Source organism: Equus asinus, chromosome 2 (genome assembly GCF_041296235.1).
Source record: "Equus asinus isolate D_3611 breed Donkey chromosome 2, EquAss-T2T_v2, whole genome shotgun sequence".
Taxonomy (NCBI): domain Eukaryota; kingdom Metazoa; phylum Chordata; class Mammalia; order Perissodactyla; family Equidae; genus Equus; species Equus asinus.
The window spans coordinates 160,097,814-160,119,596 of NC_091791.1; the positions used below are offsets into that span (position 1 = coordinate 160,097,814).

Here is a 21,783-nt window from a genome sequence, read left to right on the forward strand (position 1 = left end):
TTTCAGCTTTGTCAGTGAAGATATTTCCAGGAGCATGTTGCAAACCCATGCACTTGATGACAGGATATGAGCTCAACTCCAACCATATCTTTACTTCTGAAAATACACTTGAGATTAGTGTCCTACCAGCAATGTCATAGCAGGTCTGTTGATTTTTGACAAAATATTTTTTCCTCTAATATAATCAAGCCTTGAATCGCATACCTGTGAACTGACATCTCTCATTCATGCACAGAGGAGGAAGGAGTCAAGGTGAGCATCTCTACCTTATAGATGGAGGAGCTGAGGGACAGAGACCCTTTTGTGGGGGTGCTTTTCCTTACTTCCTTTGCATGCATTAATTTCCGGTTTGGCAGCGTGTGCATCCCCCTTCAGCCGAAGTTCTAAATCTCTTTCTCTCTCAACTATCTAGGACACATGAGAATTAACCTACTCATGTAGATTACAGGGCCCCAGCCCTCATTAACCTTAATATTGAAAGAAATACAGCTTTTGCTGTAGGAGAAGTGGAAATGCCTTTCCACTCAGTCCAAATAGCAACATTTGCATGAGCTGAGGAGATGGGTTTTTTAGGGGGAAGTTCATTCATGGCAAACATTCGCTTCCAGTCAGTGAAAATTTCACATACACCATACCCTGGGTTTGTGGGCCCTTTATAAAGCATTGAAAAATTGCATCCCTGAAGTTATTTTATGGTAGATTAAGGTGCTGCCTATTCGGTATTTCTTAATGTCTTTTGAATTAACGATTCCGTCCTGAAATTCTCACCTTCTTCTCTAGCAGGTGATTGATTTGTTGAAGGACTGAACTGCTGACACTTCGTCCTGAATACTGAAGTTGAACATACCCTAGACATCCTCTTTTCCAGACATCAGGCTCTCTGTCTGTCCCCTGCTTACCGGGCCCAACCTTTGCTTTAATAAGATTTAAGGGCTGAGCAAATCTCACCCATGTCCTCATCTGCCCTCTTTAGAAGATGTTGCTTTTGTCCATGACATTGAGTTTAAGGGGACAGCCAACATTGGGGAGATGGGGAAAGGGGGTAGAGATGACAAGATATAAGTTCACAACTGTGGGTAAATTAGAGAAATACCTGAGGACCGGCTTGAGCCTCAGAGAAGGCACAAACAGGAGGCAGATGGGGAAGAAAAGCTGCTCAGAGCAGTCCAGGCCATGACCTCTTGCTGGCAGTTCAGTTTTTAGAAGCAAATAAACCTGTGTAAGAAAAATTGGCTAACTGGGCCACGTACACAGAATTGGTGGCTTGTAAAGCTCTCTCATTTTGCTAAGCCCTGATGATACCCCACCCAGGCCAAACAAGGGTCAGACTTTCCAAGAAGGCTGGGCAAATTTCCATGACTATTTGTTCTCTTCCATCCCTCCAAAAATAGTCATTATTCTTCTCTTGACCCAGGCCAACAGGCAAATGTTCAATTGCCCGCCAGAACGATTTGACACTATTTAGAACTGTGTTTTTCAAACTGTGGGTTATGATCCATTAAATGAGCTTTGAAATCAATTAAACAGGTTCCAACCAGCATCTAAAAAAAATAACCATGCAGGATAGAGGACAAAAAACATTACAGGATATTGTATATAGTGAGAGTAAATGTTTTGTGAACCTCTGTTTTAGCTTATAGGTATATGTACTAGGTTGTAACGTAAAATGCTTTTTTTGTGGATCATGGTGAAAAAAAGTTAGAAAATCACTGGTTTACAGCAATCAATTTTCAGATAGTCCTTAAAAAACATTTTATTAGGGAAAATTTCAACTATACAGAAAAGTCATGACAATACTAAAATAGACCCTGCTTATTCTTGTCTGCTTTCCAAGTCGTCTTTTGTAGATAGTAGAATCCTATTCATTTCCTTCAGTAATTTATTTTTATTTCTTTGCTCCATCCTACCACATGCAGGGGCGATTTCAGGCAGAATTGAAGTCATCCTTCCTGATGATTTGAGTTGTGAATATTTCGGGTCAGTTGGGAGCATTCCCGAGAGGCCTCAGGAATCACCTGGGAGAAAGAAGTTTGGAAGGAGAACTGAGGCAAACCCCACAGACGCTGCTTACACAGCCTCTGTGCCTTTTCTGGAAGAGACAGTCATGTCCATCACCCTGTTTAGTTCAAAAATTCCCCTACCCTGTTCCCCGCTTGGAGAATAGAGAGAGGCAGAGCTGGGAGGGACCTGAGAACATCCAGTCCAACCCTATAGATGAAGACACTGAACTTTGGGGGTGGGAACTGAGTTACCCAAGAGAGCCTCTCATTTAACACCATCTCTCACAGACCCCACAGGCTGCCAGGAGCCTGGCATCAGGGTCACTCTCACAGACAGGAAACCAGGATACAAGAAAGTCAAGTATCTTGCCCAGAGCCTCTGACAATATCATTAGTGATTCAGGAATAAATCTGAAGGCTCCTCCTTTCCTCTGAGTACTTTGCTTCTTAGGGTTGGACCAAGTGAGTCATCATTTGGATGGAATGTGTGTATAGGTGGGAGGGATAGAAAAGGAGGGGAGAGTCATCAATTTCTGATGCCGTCCTGTCCCTTTCCCCAAGGCCACTTCAACCAGCAGTGGCCCAGCTGCATTCTCAATATTGTCCCATCCACTTCTGCATGCTCAGGGCTTTTTTTGCTCCACTAGACCACACCGCTCAGCACGTTCTCAAGAATGGCTCTAGATGGTTCCAGTGGTTACATACAGGACTTGGCCATCATTTCATAAGTTCCAGCTCCATGTGCAGTGCGGAATTTGAACTACAGAATGGGATCCTAAAGAGAAAAAAATTAAACTGAATTAAACAAAAATCTCACAACACTGGAGAAATCACTTGTACCCCTATGTAGAGAGACAAAGCACATAAGGCTAAAGATTAGTGCAGTGAATATTCGATAACTGGTAGCCATTTTAAACTTTCTTTCTTAAGCTTTGGAACAATTACCCTCACTGCTCTCCCTTCCTCTTTGTCCTTCATGACTTGCCCCTGCCAACTTCAAAAAGAAAACAGAAGCCAGAGACTGAAACTCCTTCAATTTCTCATATCAACCATGCAGGTCCAAGTCTTTCCATTAGAAATCAGTCTACCTAAACCCCATATCCCATTCTAGCTATTACTCTCTTTCTCTTTTCATAATCAAACTCCTCAAAAGCGCTGCCTCGTCGCCTTTCCACCCACTCATTTCTCAGCCCACTGAAGTTTGTCACTTCCCTCCACTGACGCATCTCTTGTGAAAGTCTCTGATGACCTCCATGGTGCCTAATTCAGAGAAACTTTTTAACCTCTCACAGCTGACCATTGTCCTTGTTGAAACATCCTCTTTCCAGGCTCTACTCTCTTGGTTTTTCTCCAACTTCTAGCTTTTCTGTAGCCTTTGCAGGTTCATCTTCTACCCACCAGCCATCAGGGAACTTGTCAGGACTGACTTAGGCCATCTTCCCATGCTGTAATCTCTCCCTCAATTACTTGGTCCCTGGTCTTGATTCCCACTTTTATGTTTCAAACTCTTATTTTCAACTCTCTCCTTGAATCTCTACTCACATGTCTCAAAGGCACTTTAAATTCAACTTGCCCAAAACCAAACTCATAATCTTCTCCTCCCAAGCTGGTCTTCTCCCAGGGCTCTTCTCTCTGAAATGGAAACTGTCTGTACAGCTGTGTAAGAGACTCATCTTTACCACTTCTTTCTCCCTCACTTCTCATGGCCAATCTATGACCTGTCCTTCTGAATATAATGCTAAAAATCTCTTGACTCTGTCAAATAAATTTTACCTCCTTCTCCTCAACTTCCTCCCTCACCTTCCCAGGCCCAGGCTTGCCCAGACTGCTGTAATAACTCCACATATCTCTTCTTGCCCTCCGCCCCCAATTCTGTCCCTACACTGTATCAAGAGTGATCTTTTAAAATTACACCTCTGATGAATCTCCCCCTACCATATCAAACCTTTCAATGGCTTTCTGCTCCTTGAAAGATAAAGACCGAACTCTCCATGTGGCCTACAAGACCCTGTCTCCTTCTCCAGCCCTAGCTCTCTCATCCTTTCCCCATCTGCAGCCCTACCACTTTGTACATGCCCACTCCCGCCGCCAGGCTTCTGTACATACTGGTCTCTCCATTTAGAGCGTTACCTTTCTCCCAACTCCTGCACGACCCTGCCACCACTCTTGAACTTATCAGAGTTATAATTTACGTTTTTGTGAATGATTATTTGGTAAATATCTAGCCTTCCTTCAGATCACTAGTTGTATGAGGACAGGAACCTCCTCTGTTTCTGCTCATTCTATCATCTTCAACACCTAACACTAGGCCTGCCATATAGAAGATGTTAAAAATCTTTTCAGATATAATGGAAGTTTCTTTGTACAGTCATGCAGCAGATAAGGACATTTCAGTCAATGACGGACTGCATATATGATGGTGGTCCCATAAGATGAGTACATATAGCCTAGGTGTGTAGCAGGCTATACCATCTAGGTTTGTGTAAGTGCACTCTATGATGTTCGCACAATGACAAAATCGCGTAACACATTTCTCAGAACGTATCCCTGTCTTTAAGCAACACACTACTGCACTCCTCCTCAGCCTCCTTCCTTCTTTCCTCCACTCTCCTGAAATTCCTGCCTGTTCTTCTGGTCCATGAGTCTGTGTTTTTTATGCATTTACTCAATATCCATATTTACTAAATATCCATACAGAAAACAAAGGCTATTGTTTCCTGTGTTTAACATTTATACAAATGGAGTCATATTCCACTTATTATCCAGCATTTTGCTTTTTTCATTCAACATTTGGTTTTCAAGATCTATTCTTGCTGATACGTATATAGATTCATTTCATTCATTTTGACTACTAGATAGTATGCCACCAAATAAATCATTTTGATACTTCTATAGTTGAATTTCTGTTTTTTAAAATTTATTATGCTTTTGGTTTTGTTTGTTTTGTTTCCTTTTACTGATAATTATGGACTGAATGTTTGTGTCCCTCCAGAATTCATATGTTGAAGCCCTAACCTCCAATGTGATGGTATTTGGAGAAGCGGCCTTTGGGAGGTAATTAGGGTTAGATAAGGTCATGAGGGTGGGGCCCTCATGATGGGATTAGTGCCCTTATAAGAAGAGACACCTGAGAGCTTGCTTTCTCTCTTTTCCCTCCATTTGAGGACATAGTGAGAAGGTGGCCACTGCAATCCAGGACTAGAGCTCTCAGTAGGAACTCCGTCAGCTGGAATCTTGATCTTGGACTTCCTAGACTGTGAGAAAATAAATTTCTGGTTTTTAAGCTGTCCAGTCTATGGTATTTTGTTTTGGCAGTTTGAGCAGACTAAGACACTGACTTCTATTGAATTGATGTTTTCTCTACTAGTCTGGAAGTTTTATATTCCATTTCTATTCTTTTTATGTTTTCTCTTAAGCATTTAATACACATTTAACTCAACACAATCTAAAGTTAATTTCTAAGTCTTTCCTGTTATTGTTGCCTTGTTTTTATCCCCACTCTGCCCACATTAAATATTTACAGTAGATACTTACTTTTATAAACAAGACTATCTTTTTTTTTCCATACTTTTTTATCATGTCCAACTCTGGGTTTAATTTCCTTCTTGATTGAAAGTTCTTTTTAATTCTTTCAGTGAAGGACTATGAGTAGGAAATCCTTTCATTCTTCTTCTCAAAAAAAATTGCTCTCCCTTTTTAATACAGTTGCGTTACAGGCATAGCAAAATAAATGCAAGGCAGTGTTTACATCTGAATGGAAAAACTACTGGTAGTTTTCTTTAGTTACTTGCATATTCTAATTTTTCTAAGCTGAATATTATTTGTGTAATTTCTCAAAAGTTAAAAAATACACAACTAAACACAATAAGACATGAAATACTCTGATGACTGGCTTATCAAATCAATACCAAATTCTCACGTATTCTGACCATGTTTCTGCAAGATTTCCTTCAGGAGCACCATCAAAGGTGGTGCTGTTGCCATGGCACCATACAAGTAGCCCCCATAGATATTAAAATGGAGGAGTCACGTCATTCCAAGCTCAGGTTTCAGCTGCTCTGGGCTGCATTTATTTGCACAACTTCAATGCAAATGTGCCTTTAATCCTGATTTGTACTTGACATTAGAAATTCTCCTTCCCGGTGGTGGAATGTAATGTCTGACTTCATGCAAGACTTGAAGATAGAGTGTGAAGCAATCATAGCCAGCACCCACTGTACCTGGGAAGCGTGGCTACATCTCCTCTTCGCTTTCAAAGCATTTTTTTTTTAATGCAAATGATGCTTCAGTTGGCGTTGAGAGAAGCATCTGGGCATAGAATGGAAATCCAGAGCACAAGCCAGGTCCTCTCCAGAGTCACCAGATTTCAAAGGACAACAGTGAAAATTACATTTCTAGGGAGAGATCACAGCCAGTGACATTGAGTTAACATCATTTTTGCAGCTGCTTGGGAAGCTGGTCAGCTGAAGAAATCTGAATTCTGTTCACACAGTACTTCAGTTAGTCAATTAGTCCACTCTGCTATTTTATTTTTAGCAGATTATGTTTGGATTCTTGTTTTCTCTTGGGTTTAGGTTAAAAAAAAACTTTTTTCTGGTTCCTATCACACTGCATCCTGCAGATTATATGGGCTCCAAATTAGTTTCTCCTCATATTTGTAGTCAGTAGATTTCTCAAAGATAAAAAAAAAAAAAAAACAAACCACTCCTGACATCAAAATCCATTTGATAACATGCACTTCCAAACTAGACATGAGAGATTCAACAGAACGCAGACATTTCACCTTGTATTCAGTACAGAAGCATTGTTTTCAGAATTCCCCTATTGGAGAATAGCAATGAATGCTTCAACATGAAAAATAAAACTGAGACCTCCACATAACAGACAGAGGAGCACATACATTTATTCTCATTCCCTTCAGAAATCTCACTATTAAGATAGTAAAGGGATTTTTAAGAAGACATAATCTATAAAGGCAAAGAGAATAGAAAAATGGAAAGCAGATAGACAAGTGATAAAAACTAAGCAGTCAGCTGTAGAAAAAGCTGAGCAGCAACTATTTTATTCAGCAGAAACTCGCCTCCCCTCCTCATGTTGTAAAAGTTTAGGAACTGGGAGTGAAGAAGGGGTAAAGATGTAGCTAAAATCAAAATGATTGTTTAAAAGTCTACTTAAGAAGAAATTAAAATTTTGTGTCTCCTTTTCCACTCCATAGAGCCAAGCAGCTACCTTTCCTGTCCCCTGGCAGAAAACTAGATAGTTAGCTTCTGGAGATGGTCTCTAGACTGGGGGAACATTGATCACAGTTGACCATGGGGAGACAATATTGTCAACAGAGTGATTAAGTGACCTTTGCAGGATGATTTTTGAAACCACCAGCTCACTTCTCCCTACTGGCTCCCAGAATGTTGGAAGGCAGGCTGTACCCTCCAGGAAGGAGACTGGAGGATTCTCATCTGCAGATTCTGATCAGCCCAAGAAAAAGATAAAAACCACCAATATTAGGATTTCCTAAGTAAATGACCCAACGAGATACTCTATACCAGGATTTCTCAACCAAAACTACTGACATTTTGGGCAGGATAACTCTTTGTTATGGCGGGCTGTCCTGTGTATTGTAGGATGGTGAACAATATCCCTGACCTCCACCCACCAGATGCCAATAGCACTGCTCTACACTGAAAGCCCACAGTTAGCAGGCCCCTCTCATGCACTTGGTGTTTCCAATCAGTTTCGTGGAGCTTAATTCGCTTTTCAACATGAGTTGACAACCATTAGTCAGATGACACCCGAGGAAAAAAGCCTCTAACGTGAAATATAAAGATCAAAATAAACTTAAAAAAAAGTTTAGAAGAAACACAGACTATATAGGAAGAAGAAAAATCTCAAAAATTATAATTATTATCCTGAGAGAGAGAAAAGACAGTGCAAAAGAACTCTTGCAAATTAGAAATATGACTACAGAAATTTAAAAAATGCAGTGAAAGGGATGCAAGAAAAGTTAAGGAAATCTCCCAGAAAGCAGGGCAAAGAGATGGAGAAGTAAAGAGGAGGTCCAGAAGGACCAATATCCAAGTGACAAATTCTAGCAGGAGAGAACAGAGCCATGGGGTGAGGGTCAGAAGGAAACCATCGACGACATAATTCAAGAACTTTTCCTACAACCAAGATGCGAGAGTAGACTGAAACAGCCCTCTGAATATCTAGCACAGTAAATGATACAAAGATCTACATGAGGCAAACTATTGAAAGATTTCAGAAAGCCAACAGTAAAGAGAAGATCTGAAAAAGATTCTAAAGAAAAATTTGCATACACTATTCAAGATTCAGGATGACTTTGTACTTCTCAGATGTAACACTGGAAGCTGGAAGACGATAGAGGAATACCTCTATGTTCTGAAGGAAACCATCATGTGACAGTAGATTGAAGTCAATCACAGATGTGAGCGGCCTTTAACATTTTCCTCTCATGTACTCTCAGAAAACTATTAGAGGAGGCGCTTCATCAATACAAGGGAGAACACCAAGAAACAAGAAAACATGATGCGAATGATTCCACACAGAAGAGAAAAACAAAGAATTCCCAGGATGATGGAGGAGTTACAACCCAGCACATCAGTTGTTCATTTCTCCAAGCAGTCCGGATTGGAGAACTTGGAATGTTCATATCAGGGAGAAAAAGTTTTGTACAAAAGGGAGAAATTAAGGAATGCTAAATCACTAAGTTGGAAAGAATGTTTACATACCCATCATAATATAAACTCTATCTATTCAACAAAATTATAATATATTTATTTTAGGAAGATGGTACAACAAGAAGGATGAAGTATGTGATGGGGCAAAGTGGTAGTGATGGAGATAAGAGATAAATATAGAATCCTCTTCTTCCATTAGGGGGAGTTAGATGGTGCCTAATACTTGATCAGTCTTTGTGAGGATGTGCTGTGTAGATGTGCACAGATTCTATTTCATAGGTATACATATACATTGATCTCCTGCAGTTGGACCAATCAAGCATCGGCTTAAGCATTAGATTTGTGTTGTGGCTCTTGGCTTGGCCATTTCCTAGCCTTATGATTTGAGCAGGTCATTTAATCTTTCTAGACCTCAAGTTGATAATCAATAACACAAGAGATTTTATTCAGTGAACAAACAATTATTGAGCAATTTCCATGGGTCCTGTGGGTACAGGGATAAAAGGGACAATCCTTGATGGTAGGGAGGCAGACAAGAAAGCTGATGGGATGTGTACAGAGTGCTGAGAGAGCACAAAAGAGGGATGGAGACTAGCATTTGTTGAGCACTTACCATGTGCCAGGTAACACGTTCTTGTAATGCTCCCAGCCACCCAGTGACAATATTGGCATTTTACAGGGGATGAAATCCATGCTCAGAGAGGCAAAATAATTAAGCCCCAGTTGTACAGCTAGAAACTAGCTACAAAGCAGAATGTAGGCCCAAATCTTTCCTGCTTCCATGTCATTCTCTCTTCAAAAACACGTGCCCCCTATGGGGCACCAAGCCTACACAAGAAAAAGCTTAAGGTCAGAAAGGATTCTTGAGAAGTGGCACCAGAGTGGAGAGCTGATGAGTGGATTCTGCTGGTCATGGCAAAACCTGGATACTACACCTCCCTCTTCTGGATCAGCACCCTGCTCTACTTATGAAGCTTCACTGAGCAAATATTGAAGTGCCTCTTTCATTCCATAGACTGTGTGAGGTACTGAAAGATATAAAGGTAAAAGCAAAACAAAATAAAACAGAAATAGAACCGTTCCTGCTCTGGATAAGCTTACAGCCTGTTGGTGAGGACGATTATCATACAGTAGGGAGAACCATATGCTGGAAATGCCAAACACAAAGGTGCAGGGGATGTGGTTGAGAAGTAGGGGTGTCTTCCTAGAGGGCGTAGCTGGACAGGGTCTGGGGGATCAAGCAAGGGTTAGGAGAAGGTTGCAGGAGAGGCCTTCTGGCAGAGGGCACGGCCTAAAGCATGCCTGAGGCATGAGTGCCATGGCAAATTTAGGAAACTGTAATGAGTTCAGTCTGGGGGCTGGAGTTTACGATTTAAGGAGAAGCTATAAAAGATGAAACTAAAGGGATAAGCAAGAGCTGGTTCATATAAGACCTCACATACCATGCTAAAGAGTCTGGACTCTTTAATTTTCTATTATTAGTGAAGTGTAGATAGGAGAGCAAGGATAAGACTTGCAACATAGGAAGATCACTCTGGTTGGCATTATTTAGGGTGAATAGACAGGGAGTGAGACTGGAGGCAGGGAGGACGATGAGGAGGCTAATGAATTATTCAAGGAAGAAATGTTAAGTGGCCTGAACTAGGGTAGTGGTGGAGAGATGAAGAAAGGCAGATGGATTTGAGAGCTATACAGAGGCGCTTAGCTTCCAAGGATGCTCGCTCTATTCCTGCTAAGGTTTCTGCCTAAATTCCCCTCACGAGAGCTGGTCTGGAGTTCCTGAGAGAAGGGAGGACTTATCTGCAGTACCATTTAGTCCATTATATGCCCTCATTCATGCCATAGCTCTCCTCTGGGGGTTACAGCAGGGAAGGAGGTTTGAGGCCAACGAGTTAGAGCCAACCAGTGGGAAAAGTGAGTGGCAGGCCTTCTCGGCACACCCGAAATGTGGGAGAGGATGGTGCATTGGGGAACTGCACGGAGATCTGTGTGGCTGGAGTGCAGGATTGTATGGGAAGAAGACAGGCCATTGAGGTAGAGAGGCAGGTACAGGCCAGACCTAATGAACTCCCCTTATGGGCTTGCTAAAGAGTGTGACCTACGCAGAAGGCTGTAGGAACCACCGAAGAATTACAGTAGGTTGGCCAGATTTCATTATGGAAAGGCCATTCCATAACAGTGTGAAGGATGATTTAGAAGATAAGTAGGGAGGCTCTTTGGAGGGCCTGGATCAAATAAGTTATGGAGGGAAGAGAGAAATGGAGAATGCTTTCAGAGATATCTAGGGGATAAACAGGTCATAATGATTTGATGCACGGGTGAGGAAGTAGGAATGGACTTCTATACTTCCAGCTTGAGCAAATAGGTTAGATTTTGTGCAACAAGGCTGATGTAAAAATAAATAAGGATGGGTGATGTATTAATTAGGGTCCCAGCAAGGAACACATGGCTCACTAAGCTGGGATTTTTGAAGGGATTTTTTCTTTTGGTGAGGAAGATTGGCCCTGAGCTAACATCTGTTGCCAATCTTCCTCCTTTTGCTTGAGGAGGATGGTCCCTGAGCTAACATCTGTGTCAATCTTCCTCTACTTTGTATGGGCAATGCTACCACAGCATGGCTTGATGAGTGGTGTGTAGGTCCAACCCTGGGATCTTTATCTGGGAACCCAGGGCCACCAAAGTGGAGGGCATTAACTTAACCACTACACCACTGGGCTGGCCCCTTGGAGGAACTTTTTATAGATGTGTGAGCAGGCTTAAGGGAACCAACAAGAGCTATTGAGACACTCAGGTTCCAGCAACAGTGAGAAGCTATTACTACCCTAAGGCTGGGGGCCATGAAAGAAACTGCAGTCAAGAAGAGATGCAGCCAAAACTTCGCAAAGCAGGGAGGAGTAAATACCCTGACCTCTTACCCCTTTCACTCTGCAGTCTTTTGGCAGGGCCTCCCACTGGCCAAACATAAATGGACCCCAAAGTTTCAATCTGCAGAGGTCAGCCTCCCCAGGCACAGAGGAGGCTTGAGAATGTCAGAGAATGGATCTAGGGGACAAACTGAAAAGGACAGGATTTGAGAGGAAATAACAAAGCCTACCATCAATATTTTGACTTCTAGGTGTCCAGAGGCCATCCATGTGGAGATACCCAATAGGTCGTGTGCTGCAGATGTCTGGAGCTCAGCAGAGAGCTCTGGGCTGCAGATAGATCTTTGAGAGTCATGTTCCAGGTTGGTGACAACAAATGCTTTCTACCCAAGGGTTGTTAGGAGGACTAGATATGATATCAGTGCTTTTAAAAGTGCTCTGGATTAGGGGCTGGCCCCGTGGCCGAGTGGTTAAGTTCGCGTGCTCCACTGCAGGTGGCCCAGTGTTTCGTTGGTTTGAATCCTGGGCGTGGACACGGCACTGCTCATCAAACCACACTGAGGCAGCGTCTCACATGCCACAACTAGAAGGACCCACAAGGAAGAATATACAACTATGTACCAGGGGGCTTTGGGGAGAAAAAAGGAAAAAAAATAAAATCTTAAAAAAAAAAAGTGCTCTGGATTAATATGCATTTAGTGATCCTCTGAGACATTACAGTAGTTCTTGTAGTTTTTGCATTTAACTAGTAGTAGCTTGGAAATTTCTTCAGTAGTTGACAAGATGTATAAAATTGTATGGAAGAGCAAGAAAAATAAACAAACTACCCTCTATCTTCACAATGTAGACCAACATATTAAATCTGTCTCTATCACATCCAGTATATACGTATATAACTTTCTTGCTTTAGGTAATTTATCTTTCTCATATCTGTCTTTTGAAACTTTAAAGACTGCACTAAGTGATAAATATAAAATATAAGTATACTTTAGAATATAGTTCCAAGTTCTTCTAAGTCAAATAATTTACATATTTTTATGTAAATAACATATCGGGAATTAAAAGGTTTTTTCCAGGGGTGGGTGATGGGGAAGTGCTCTTTAAAATGCTAAGATACCAAGATAAGAAGCAAACATAGGTGGCGATATTGTTAATGTTGTTATTGTAATAATATTGCCAGGAAACACACTTTGAGTGACAGGTGAACCTATCCTATATGACCTATTCATTCATCAAAAAAGCTATGTGCATTCCCACCCTATGCTACGAACATACACACACTTGACAGTGTGAATAACAATATATTTCAAAGTAGCTCCTCTTGTCTACCACTTGGAAGGTCACCCATGTGCACATTATAGCGTGCTGCCAGTGCACAGAACATTTTAGGAACTCACCCACTGCTTGCTGTTATTTGCTCTGGGGCTGCAAATATGCTTATGAATATCCCCAGTGATGGCAAGCCCATCCTTTGAAGATGAATCTGATTTTGTCAACAGCCAAAATTTACTGGATATTAATGGACAACACCAGGAAACCTTCCAATTTGTATGCTGGAGAAACAGAAGGAACCTGAATCCTAGCTCACAGTTGCCAAGAAACTCTACAAGATGCAGGTGCAAATCATTTTTTCTTCCTCTTTTAAATTCAGACTCATCAAAATATGTATTTTTCAGATGCCACTAATGAAAATAAATTGGGTAATCAAGCTGGCTTATACAACTTGTAGTGAAAAACGAGGTGTGATTTTTCAAGTATTGAAGACTTTCTTAAAGCTAACCATGGGCTCTGAAGACAATTCAAAAAGAGGAACCTCAGAAACAGTTGGAGTTATGGCACCAGATTTGGAGTAAATTTACAGTCTCCTAGGGAGACAACTTTCACTTGTGTTCTGCTCGCCAGGATTTGTTCAGCAACAGCAGTGCTGATCTCCTTTGTTCTATTTGATAGCTGCACCATCTTTAAATAGTGTTGTTCAAAATGAATGCCCCAAATCTCAGGAAATTCTCAAATATTGATGGCTCAACACGCTTTTCCTTCTGCCAAGAAGCCCACCCTCCACCTGGATTTTGCTCGGGCTCCTGGAGAACTGTAGAACTCAGGCAAAACCTGGGTTTCGTAGGCAAAAAAAAAAAAGGATGCACAGAAGCCCAGTCCTCCCTAATTGAGGGCCCCACTCTTACCATTTCTGTGAAATTGCTAAAGGGTTGCCCTCCACAATCTGTTTACTGTGCCCAGAGATGAACGCATTTGAAAGACGCATCCCAATTTGTAAGACGCAACTACTCACAGAAGTATTTATGCTGACCATTACAATCAGGGTCTATTTATTCCCTATATAAATAAAGAGGATTATGAGTTTGGGATGGTTCCTGAGAAATCATCCAGCTCATGTCCCTGAGAGGAGACAAGGTTAAATAATAGAGGCAGTTCCTTGGTGTAGCTGCAGAGCCCCAAGGGAAGGAAGGTAAGTGCCTATGGGTGTTACTTGAATGTAGCCCATCGGTAGCGGTAGTATCCTCACTAGTTTCCCTGCATCCACTCTTGCCCACTCCCTCCAATCTATTCTCCCCATAATGCAAATGGATTGAGCTTTGAAAAACAAGACTAATCATGCCACTCCCCTCTTACTAGCCTTCAAAAGCTTCACATTTCTTTAAGGAAAAATGCCAACATCTTTCCCCTGGCCTCTAGGGCTCTGATTGATCAGATCCCTGGCTGCCTCTCCAGGCTTGTCTCAAACCCTCCCCTCTTACGTTGTGAACCAGCCCTGGAGACCTTGCAGTTCTTCAAATGTGCAACTCTCTTCTTCCCCAGGGTCTGCTCATCACTGTTCCCCCAGCTCAGAATGCTCCTCTTCCACCCCATTCACCTGATTTACTATTACTCTTCCTTTAGATCTCAGCTAAAGAATGCCCTTCATCCCCGACCCCTCCCCACAAAGTAGGTCAGCTCCTCCCTGCCCCACTATGTACTCAGGGCTGCTATCTCAGAGCTATCTACTGACAGCACTTATCACAGGTTTAAAATTGCACATTCACATTTGAGATTGTTTGATTAATTGGTATATATCTCTTGTACTAGATTTTAAACTCGATAAGATCAGGAAGCACATTATTTTGCTCACTACTGTATGCCCCTGGCACATAGTAGGCAAGGAATAAATCTTCATTGAACAAACAAATGAATGAGAGGGCCAAGAAACTGTATGTGAAAAAATCAAATAATAAGTTGGTGGAATTTGGTTGCCACAATGCATGTATACACAGTAACTATCCATGCACCTCTATCAATTTTTTATTGTATACTCTAGGAAGGTAAAGGGGTAAGAGAGAAGATGACCAGTTGATAGAGTGAGTACCATGTTATTCATTCATTCATCCATCCTGCACTCAGTTTTATTCATTCAGATGTCGCAAGATGGAAAAATTTCCTTTTTATTTGAAGAGTTGGCACTATAATTTCCCTTAGGAGAGAACTGTCTTAGTTGCAACAACACAAAAGACTATGGTAAATATTTAGGTTAAGAAGTGGGTCCCTTTTCCCCCACTCCCCTACTCCACCAAGCAAAGGCAGAAAAATATAGTCTAGGCATGTGGCTTTCTGACCATCTGACCTGTTGCAGAGACAAAGCCTAGAGAAACTGGAGAAAAAAGCAACTAACCCAGACAGAGGTGCTCTTAGGTGATACCTCTTGTATACCAATTGTCAGAACTTCGTTATTAATAGGAACTTTATGATAGACACTTTAAAATGAAGACCACTAACAAGTATCTGACATGGGAAAGTTTATTCTTTTGACTGAAATATCTATATTATAGATACCATACAGCAAAACTGAAAATTTATTGTAAGCAATAACATATTTGATTTATACTTTTACCTTTATTGAAGACCATCCCACTTCTGCATGTAATAGAAATAAAGTATTCATTGACATCATGGCAGAAACAGTGATGCTGGAGAACAAAATACGTGGACTGTTCTTCTTGTGCTCTGAATAAGAGATGTAATCGGATGCAATCATTTCATTAATACACACATGGCCCTGTAATGGGAATACAGAGGACCAGATGGCCAGGAGCGGACTGAGAGGAAATGAGATGGGTGTTTGCAGTTTAGCAACTAACTACTTAGCCTGTATGGATTATACTAAGTACTTACAGAACCACAGGAACACATTTTCAGAATGAAATTCTGGCTTTGTGTCCAGAAGCACCATTCTCAGAATGAGAAGAAAGCCTATTTCACTGCAGTCATACAGGGCTCTTCTGCCTAAGTAGTTGGTGGTGGGTATTACTGCACTAGTGCTCAAGCTCGACTGCTTATTGGAATCACCTAGAGAGTTTTTTGAAAAATACCAATGCACAGGGCTCACCTCTAGAAATGCTGATTTAATTGGTCTGGGATACAGTGTAGGCACTGGGATTTTTCAAAGGTCCCCAGGTGACTCTAAGGTGTAGTAAAATGTAAGAGCCATTGCATTAATGTAATTCCTGTATTTCCACAAGTAGGACCACTTTATAGATCAATAAAAGAAGCCAGTGTTTGTAGAGTGGGATTTGGGAGGACACAGAACATCCTTTGCCCCAAAATAGCTATTCTCTCCTTCTGTGTTGTGTTTGGAAAACTATCTAGAAAAATTCATTTCTCTGAATGAAGGCTTTGCAACTTAAATGAGGATAATTCCTCTGAGAAGGATAATACATTAAGTGGTTATCAGTTATTAACACCGTGGTGTGCTTGTTTATCGGATTACTTTCCTTCATGGTGGTGGAGTAAGGGATGGGCAGTGGGTGAAGCACAATGGTGGGAGACTCAAAGGTCAATAGGATGTGGACTCAAGGTGAATTCCAGGGATGGGAAACTGGACCAAAGGCAGTCTATAGTCAAAGTGGAATGATGAGTTTACATCAAAAAGAGAAATTTGATGTGAGAGCTCTAAAGGGCAGAGAAGTTTGTGAACCAGAGCAAATGGGAAAGTTGGAGTGTGTGCTCTTGACAAACCTTCAGCTGACTATCAAAATACTGCAACAAGTGAGCTGATCATGTGGTGAGTGATGAATGAGTGGTATGCCTTTCCAGTCTCACCCCAGCTCCAGAAACAGGAGGCTCTCTGTACCAGACTTGGATGTTGGTGCCCAAGAGTGATCAGAAGGCAGCGACAAGAACCAGAAAATCACAAAAGCCTCTGGGCTGATAATGCCTGAGCCCCCAGAGTCCAGGCAAAAACAGGAATTGGCTGAATTTCAGGAGGTCAAGACACCGGGCAACCGGGAGAATCCATATATGATTATGAGAGCAAGGAAGAACCTTGAATTTAAGCTCCAGATCTTAGAGAATGTTTCTTTGGCGACAGATATCAACTTCACATAATTATCTTGGCTGAAGATACAAAGCAACAGGATGACTTCAACTTTTAGCAGCACACTCTGATATAGAAGAAGTACAGAAAGGGTGCATGTGGAAAATAACACAAATTCTCCCAGCTTCACAACTCTGTCAAGGGCAGGTCCTCCCCACGTATATTTCCCCTGCAATTTCCTCATTTCTTTTATACAGACTGAAAACGCACTCAGCAGGAAGCCCAGCTATATCCTGCACGGCTGGGACTCCGGCTGGACAGAGACAATGAGAGTGTGAACAAGCAGGCACCCAGACCCCAGGTAGGCTCTTGGGCTCTGTAGCTGAATGACTTTTGAATAGTGTTGACTTAACAGAAATCTCTTCCTGCAGGTTTAATGAACCCCCCTGGGAAGCTCCCAATGTGAATGGGAATCATGACTTGACATAAACGTGAAAGATTATGTGACAGCAGGGCTGATTTGCTTCTTAATGGAGTGCTAATTTATTAGTTGTGATTTCGCACATCTGCTTTGGCCACAATGTCTTATTACATTGATCCTTGAGATATTACTACACATAGGTATGTTCTCTACATACAAGATGGGTGAGGAATGGAGAATTGGTACATGTGATTTTTTTAAAGGGATATATACCATTTTATTCAAAGGACTAGCAGGCAGAAGATGTTAGAGTTCCTCACTATTTGGATATATAGTCTCTTGATGCTAAGACACGGCTTGGCATTTGGGTCCATGAGATTTCAGAATAGTTTTGAAGGTAACAGGCTCAGGGGAGTCACAGGCCACACAAGAAGCCACCATATTTAGGGCTACTTATGATTGGGTTGGACAGCTTTACTCCTGTTGGAAATACTACTCTCTAAATTTTGTCTGGGCAGTAAAAGCAAAAAGTGTTTCCCTAAACATTTGAGCTGGGGCTTAACACAGGGAAGGAAACATAAAAGAAAAAAAGAGAAAAATCACTTTGCAGCAAAAAGGAGTAGATCTCACCTGCTGTTTATGTTCTTTCAAGTCCCACAAGACAAGTTGGGTTCACCCCTTCAGAAGAAAATTTGATGGTTTCCTTAGGAAACAGATGTATATAGGTCACTGGGAGAGATAAAGCTCAGTTAATCCTAGCTGTCTGAGAATGAAATGTGGAGGACTTTAACACGGAGACCAATTCCAAACCGAATCAGTCCTTCCAGAGCCACACGAATCCCAGGAGGCTACAGATGCTGGCGCTTCCGGGAGTCCACGGATCCAGAGCTGTGATCAGCTCTCCCAGGCTGCCTCTCTGATGCTGCAGCCCAAACCGTGCACACTCAACAGCATTCTCTGGGTTAGTTCAGCGGGTGGTGGGACCACAGGGAGTAAGAACAGCACAAAGTGGGAGCAGGAGGCTGGTAGTTGGCAAGAAGGCTTTCTAGTGAGGGGTCCAGGCTGCCCCAAGTCTACAGGGACTTTCACTTGGCAAAGGGAACCCTTTTCTCCTCTCAGTTTGAACATAACTTATGGTCGTGGGGCAGCCAGGACCCATCTCTACTCAGGGAACGTGCAGCTTTCCCAGGTGAAGGGGAATGGAGACTCAGAGTAGCTACCCTACTCCTTCAGCACACTTAAGTTTCCACAATGCTCCAGACACCATGGAAAGCACCATGATGTATAAGGCATGGCCTCTGCTCCCCAAGAATTTATGGTCCAGTAGAGAGGTCAGTAGATTCCCTTTCATTCTTACACCTTGCACAAAGTTCCTAGGGGGTTTCATTTTCCACATAGTTAAAGATGAAAAGCTAACAGGTTCACCTGGGAATCTGTGGTGGAAAAGAGAATGAAGTTCTAAGCACATATAAGGAAAAGAGCAAATCCAGATACACCCATGTGGTAAATTGGATCACTCTTAGTAACTTAGTAACTCTTAGTAACTCATTCCCTCCCTCTGTGAGAACGTTCAACTCTGCCCTTGGCTACATGCCTTTACAGTGTTTCTCACTAGATGTGGAGAATATCCCTCTGCTCTGTTTAATGGAAATTACTGTTTGGTAAGACACGGCTTTGCAAAGCCAACAATCCAGGTATTATTTTCCTTAAGATGCTTCTAGATGGCTACGTCCCCATGATCCAAACCACCTTAATTCCCTTTTCCTTCTTCAAAGATCACATTTTCCATCCCTTTAAATTATTGGGTCCTCTTATTTAGGACTCTTAAATAGCACTTTCCTCATAGCTTTTTCCTCAGCTACCCTTATGACTTTAGGCACCTAATCTTTGGGTCAATTTTAATGTCTACGAAACAAGAGGAGAGGATTTCCTGGTTTCTAGAATTCCTTCCTGTCCTACTACTCTTGAAAGCAAAAATTCTCAACTTCTTATTGTTATTAGAGCCACTGGCAAGAACTTAATAAAAATGCAGATACTTAAACCTCGCTTCCATGGATTTTAATTTAGCAGGTTAGCATCTGTATTTTTAATAAGTATCCGCAGATGGTCTAATGTACCCCAAAGTTTTTTCTACAAGTTCCATTGTTTCTCATCCAAAACTATTACTTTAATAGGGTAAAATGAGTTTTAAATAAGAGCTAAAGGAAGAACTTTCTTGTCAACTTAAATGGGGATCTTCAATCAGAGGGGAATGGAGACAGTGAGAATCTAGCTGGAGGAGATAATGCCCTGAGGAAACTCAGAGATGGTGAGCTACACAGAATCTTTTCATATTTAATGCAGTGCTATCAGGGCAAATTATTAACTGAAAGTGGCATTCATCAGGGTCAAAAAAGGAAACACAACATACTAAGTGTAAAACAACTTATGAGTAATTTTTAAAAATAAAAAGAGTTCATTGTTTTCAAGGTGTAGTGGGGACAGTAAGGTTTTTTTCCTAAAAACAGGCCACCGAATCTAATAGACGAGTCTTTTAAAATATAGGCTCTGTGTGTAGGTGCTTTTGTGTGTATATGCACATGTGTTATATATACATGTGTTCATATGTTGAATCTATATGACATAATAAAGCATATTTCAAAATAGTAAACTAATCATCAACAATGTAGTCATAGCCTAGTGCTTGAAGATTGCATGGGGAGAACATTTAAAATGTATTTCCTGCAGTCTATAGTCTTAGGATCACCATCTTTAAGGGTTAGGGAAAGCCACACATATAGAACATAATGATTTTGAGTTGCGCAGCTTATTGGGGACATTTAAAGATGTTAAACAGATTTCCCTTGGAACTTTCTCCCTCATTCTCTCCTTATCTGAGGTCCTTTACTCCAAAAATGTCTACTAGAGGAGTGAATACAGGGAGCCAGAGCCTAAGGGAGCCGGAGGGAAGTCTGAGAAAACACAAGCCTGAGTTGGGGGAATCACCATTCCATCTGGAAGCTGATTGGATAATGGGACATCCATCCATCCTCATCTTTGCACCTTCTCCCTGCCCAGCCAGACATAAGGAATACCTGCCTTCGCTCTAATGTTCTATCTACATGCTCTGCCTTTCTCCATTTTTAGTGGACTCTTTTACTCATTTGCAGTGAAAAACTGCTTCCATAGGGTAAAGATGTCAGGCCTAGGAAGCATCTCACTGATCCTTCTCGCACCAAAGCCTGGGTTGTGCCTTTGAACATCGTTTTATGCAGAAGCGCACTGAGTGGACTCAAGCCCACACCCTGTAGCCTTCTTCCCAGTCCCTGGGCCACTGGCTGTCCAACAAACTCGGTTGCTCTAGAACCAATGGTTCATCATGGTGCAGCTTATATAATACACATATGTGCTGTGATCCCTGTGGATAATTAAGGCTGCATTATATGCCTAGAATGAGCTAGCAACCGTTTCACAGTTGTATTTTTAAAAGGGTGACAACCACTTACCCATTGTGCTTTGGGTACATTTATAGGAAACACTTCAAACTTCTGTCTCTCCTAATACTGACCCCTGAGCTCATTAGCAGCCTAGTGTGAGTGTTTCAATCTTCTAGTGACCAATTAAGCACTTGCTCTAGACAGAACTGACAACAAAATGTAAATTTAAAAACAGAAACCAGGATCTGCTGGTTGTGGGGAGAGAGCCAAGGTGGGAAAAAGAAAGTGGAGGCGGGGTGAGGTTGTGAGCAGCTGTGTTTTTGCTCGCAGAGTACTGGGCCTCCATAAATTCAGATTAGAACACAGTTTACCTGAGAAGTACCCCCTCCACCTCATTAGTAAAGAAATAAGTACATAAATTTTTTTTTTTAAAAAAAAATAGCAGAGCGTCTGGGTTTGCGCTGGAGGAAGCCAGAACGTTAACCATGGTCACCCACTTGCACACTCTAGGTACCTGTTGGGTGCAAACTTGTGCCCAGACTCCCATCCTCAGAGGCAGCTTAACACCTGCATTTAAGCTTCAGCCTAAATGGCCTCTCGGTAAGCCTTCCTCACCTCACCATCCGATCCATGCAGGCACCGAAGCGCAGGCTCGCTCTCAGCCACGCAGTCCTCTCCAAGGCAGATTTAAAAGCGTCCTATTGTCGCCCCCACTCTTCTTCCCCTAACCAGCATCTCCGTTTAGAGAGGGAATTTCAGTTGTTTCCCTGAAGACAAAAAGCAAAAGCTGAGGGATGCACGTAGAGAAGCTCAACTACCTACTCGCGCCCCTCCCCACTCACTCCCGCGTCTGCTCCCGGTTCCCCCTCGTCCTGCCGAGGGCTGGCGGTCAGGTGAGGTTACCTGGGCGCCCGGAGAAGCGGGTGGGGCGCTGCGATCCTCTCTCTCCAAGTCGCCCCACTCCCCGCCGGGCCCCCAGGACTCTTGCCCCCCTCTCCCCGGCGCGCGCGTTCCCTGCCCCTCGGGCCCCGGCGCGCAGCGACAGCCGCACGCCGCGCTCGGCTCCCCGCCGCCGACCTGGC

The 21,783-nt window shown here is 42.3% G+C and overlaps 1 long non-coding RNA gene across 2 annotated transcripts; it reads right to left on the reverse strand.

Moving 5' to 3' along the window:
- Nucleotides 1-1,735: 1,735 nt before the first annotated feature.
- LOC106835211 (uncharacterized) lies at nt 1,736-21,775 on the reverse strand. 2 transcript variants are annotated; one of them, XR_011501279.1, is made up of 5 exons: nt 21,605-21,775; nt 21,317-21,468; nt 15,443-15,555; nt 6,221-6,394; nt 1,736-2,775 (listed from the first exon to the last, which is right to left on the reverse strand). It is a non-coding gene; the product is annotated as an uncharacterized lncRNA (long non-coding RNA). The 2 variants fall into 2 exon arrangements; XR_006524182.2 differs by lacking the exon at nt 15,443-15,555.
- Nucleotides 21,776-21,783: the final 8 nt, after the last annotated feature.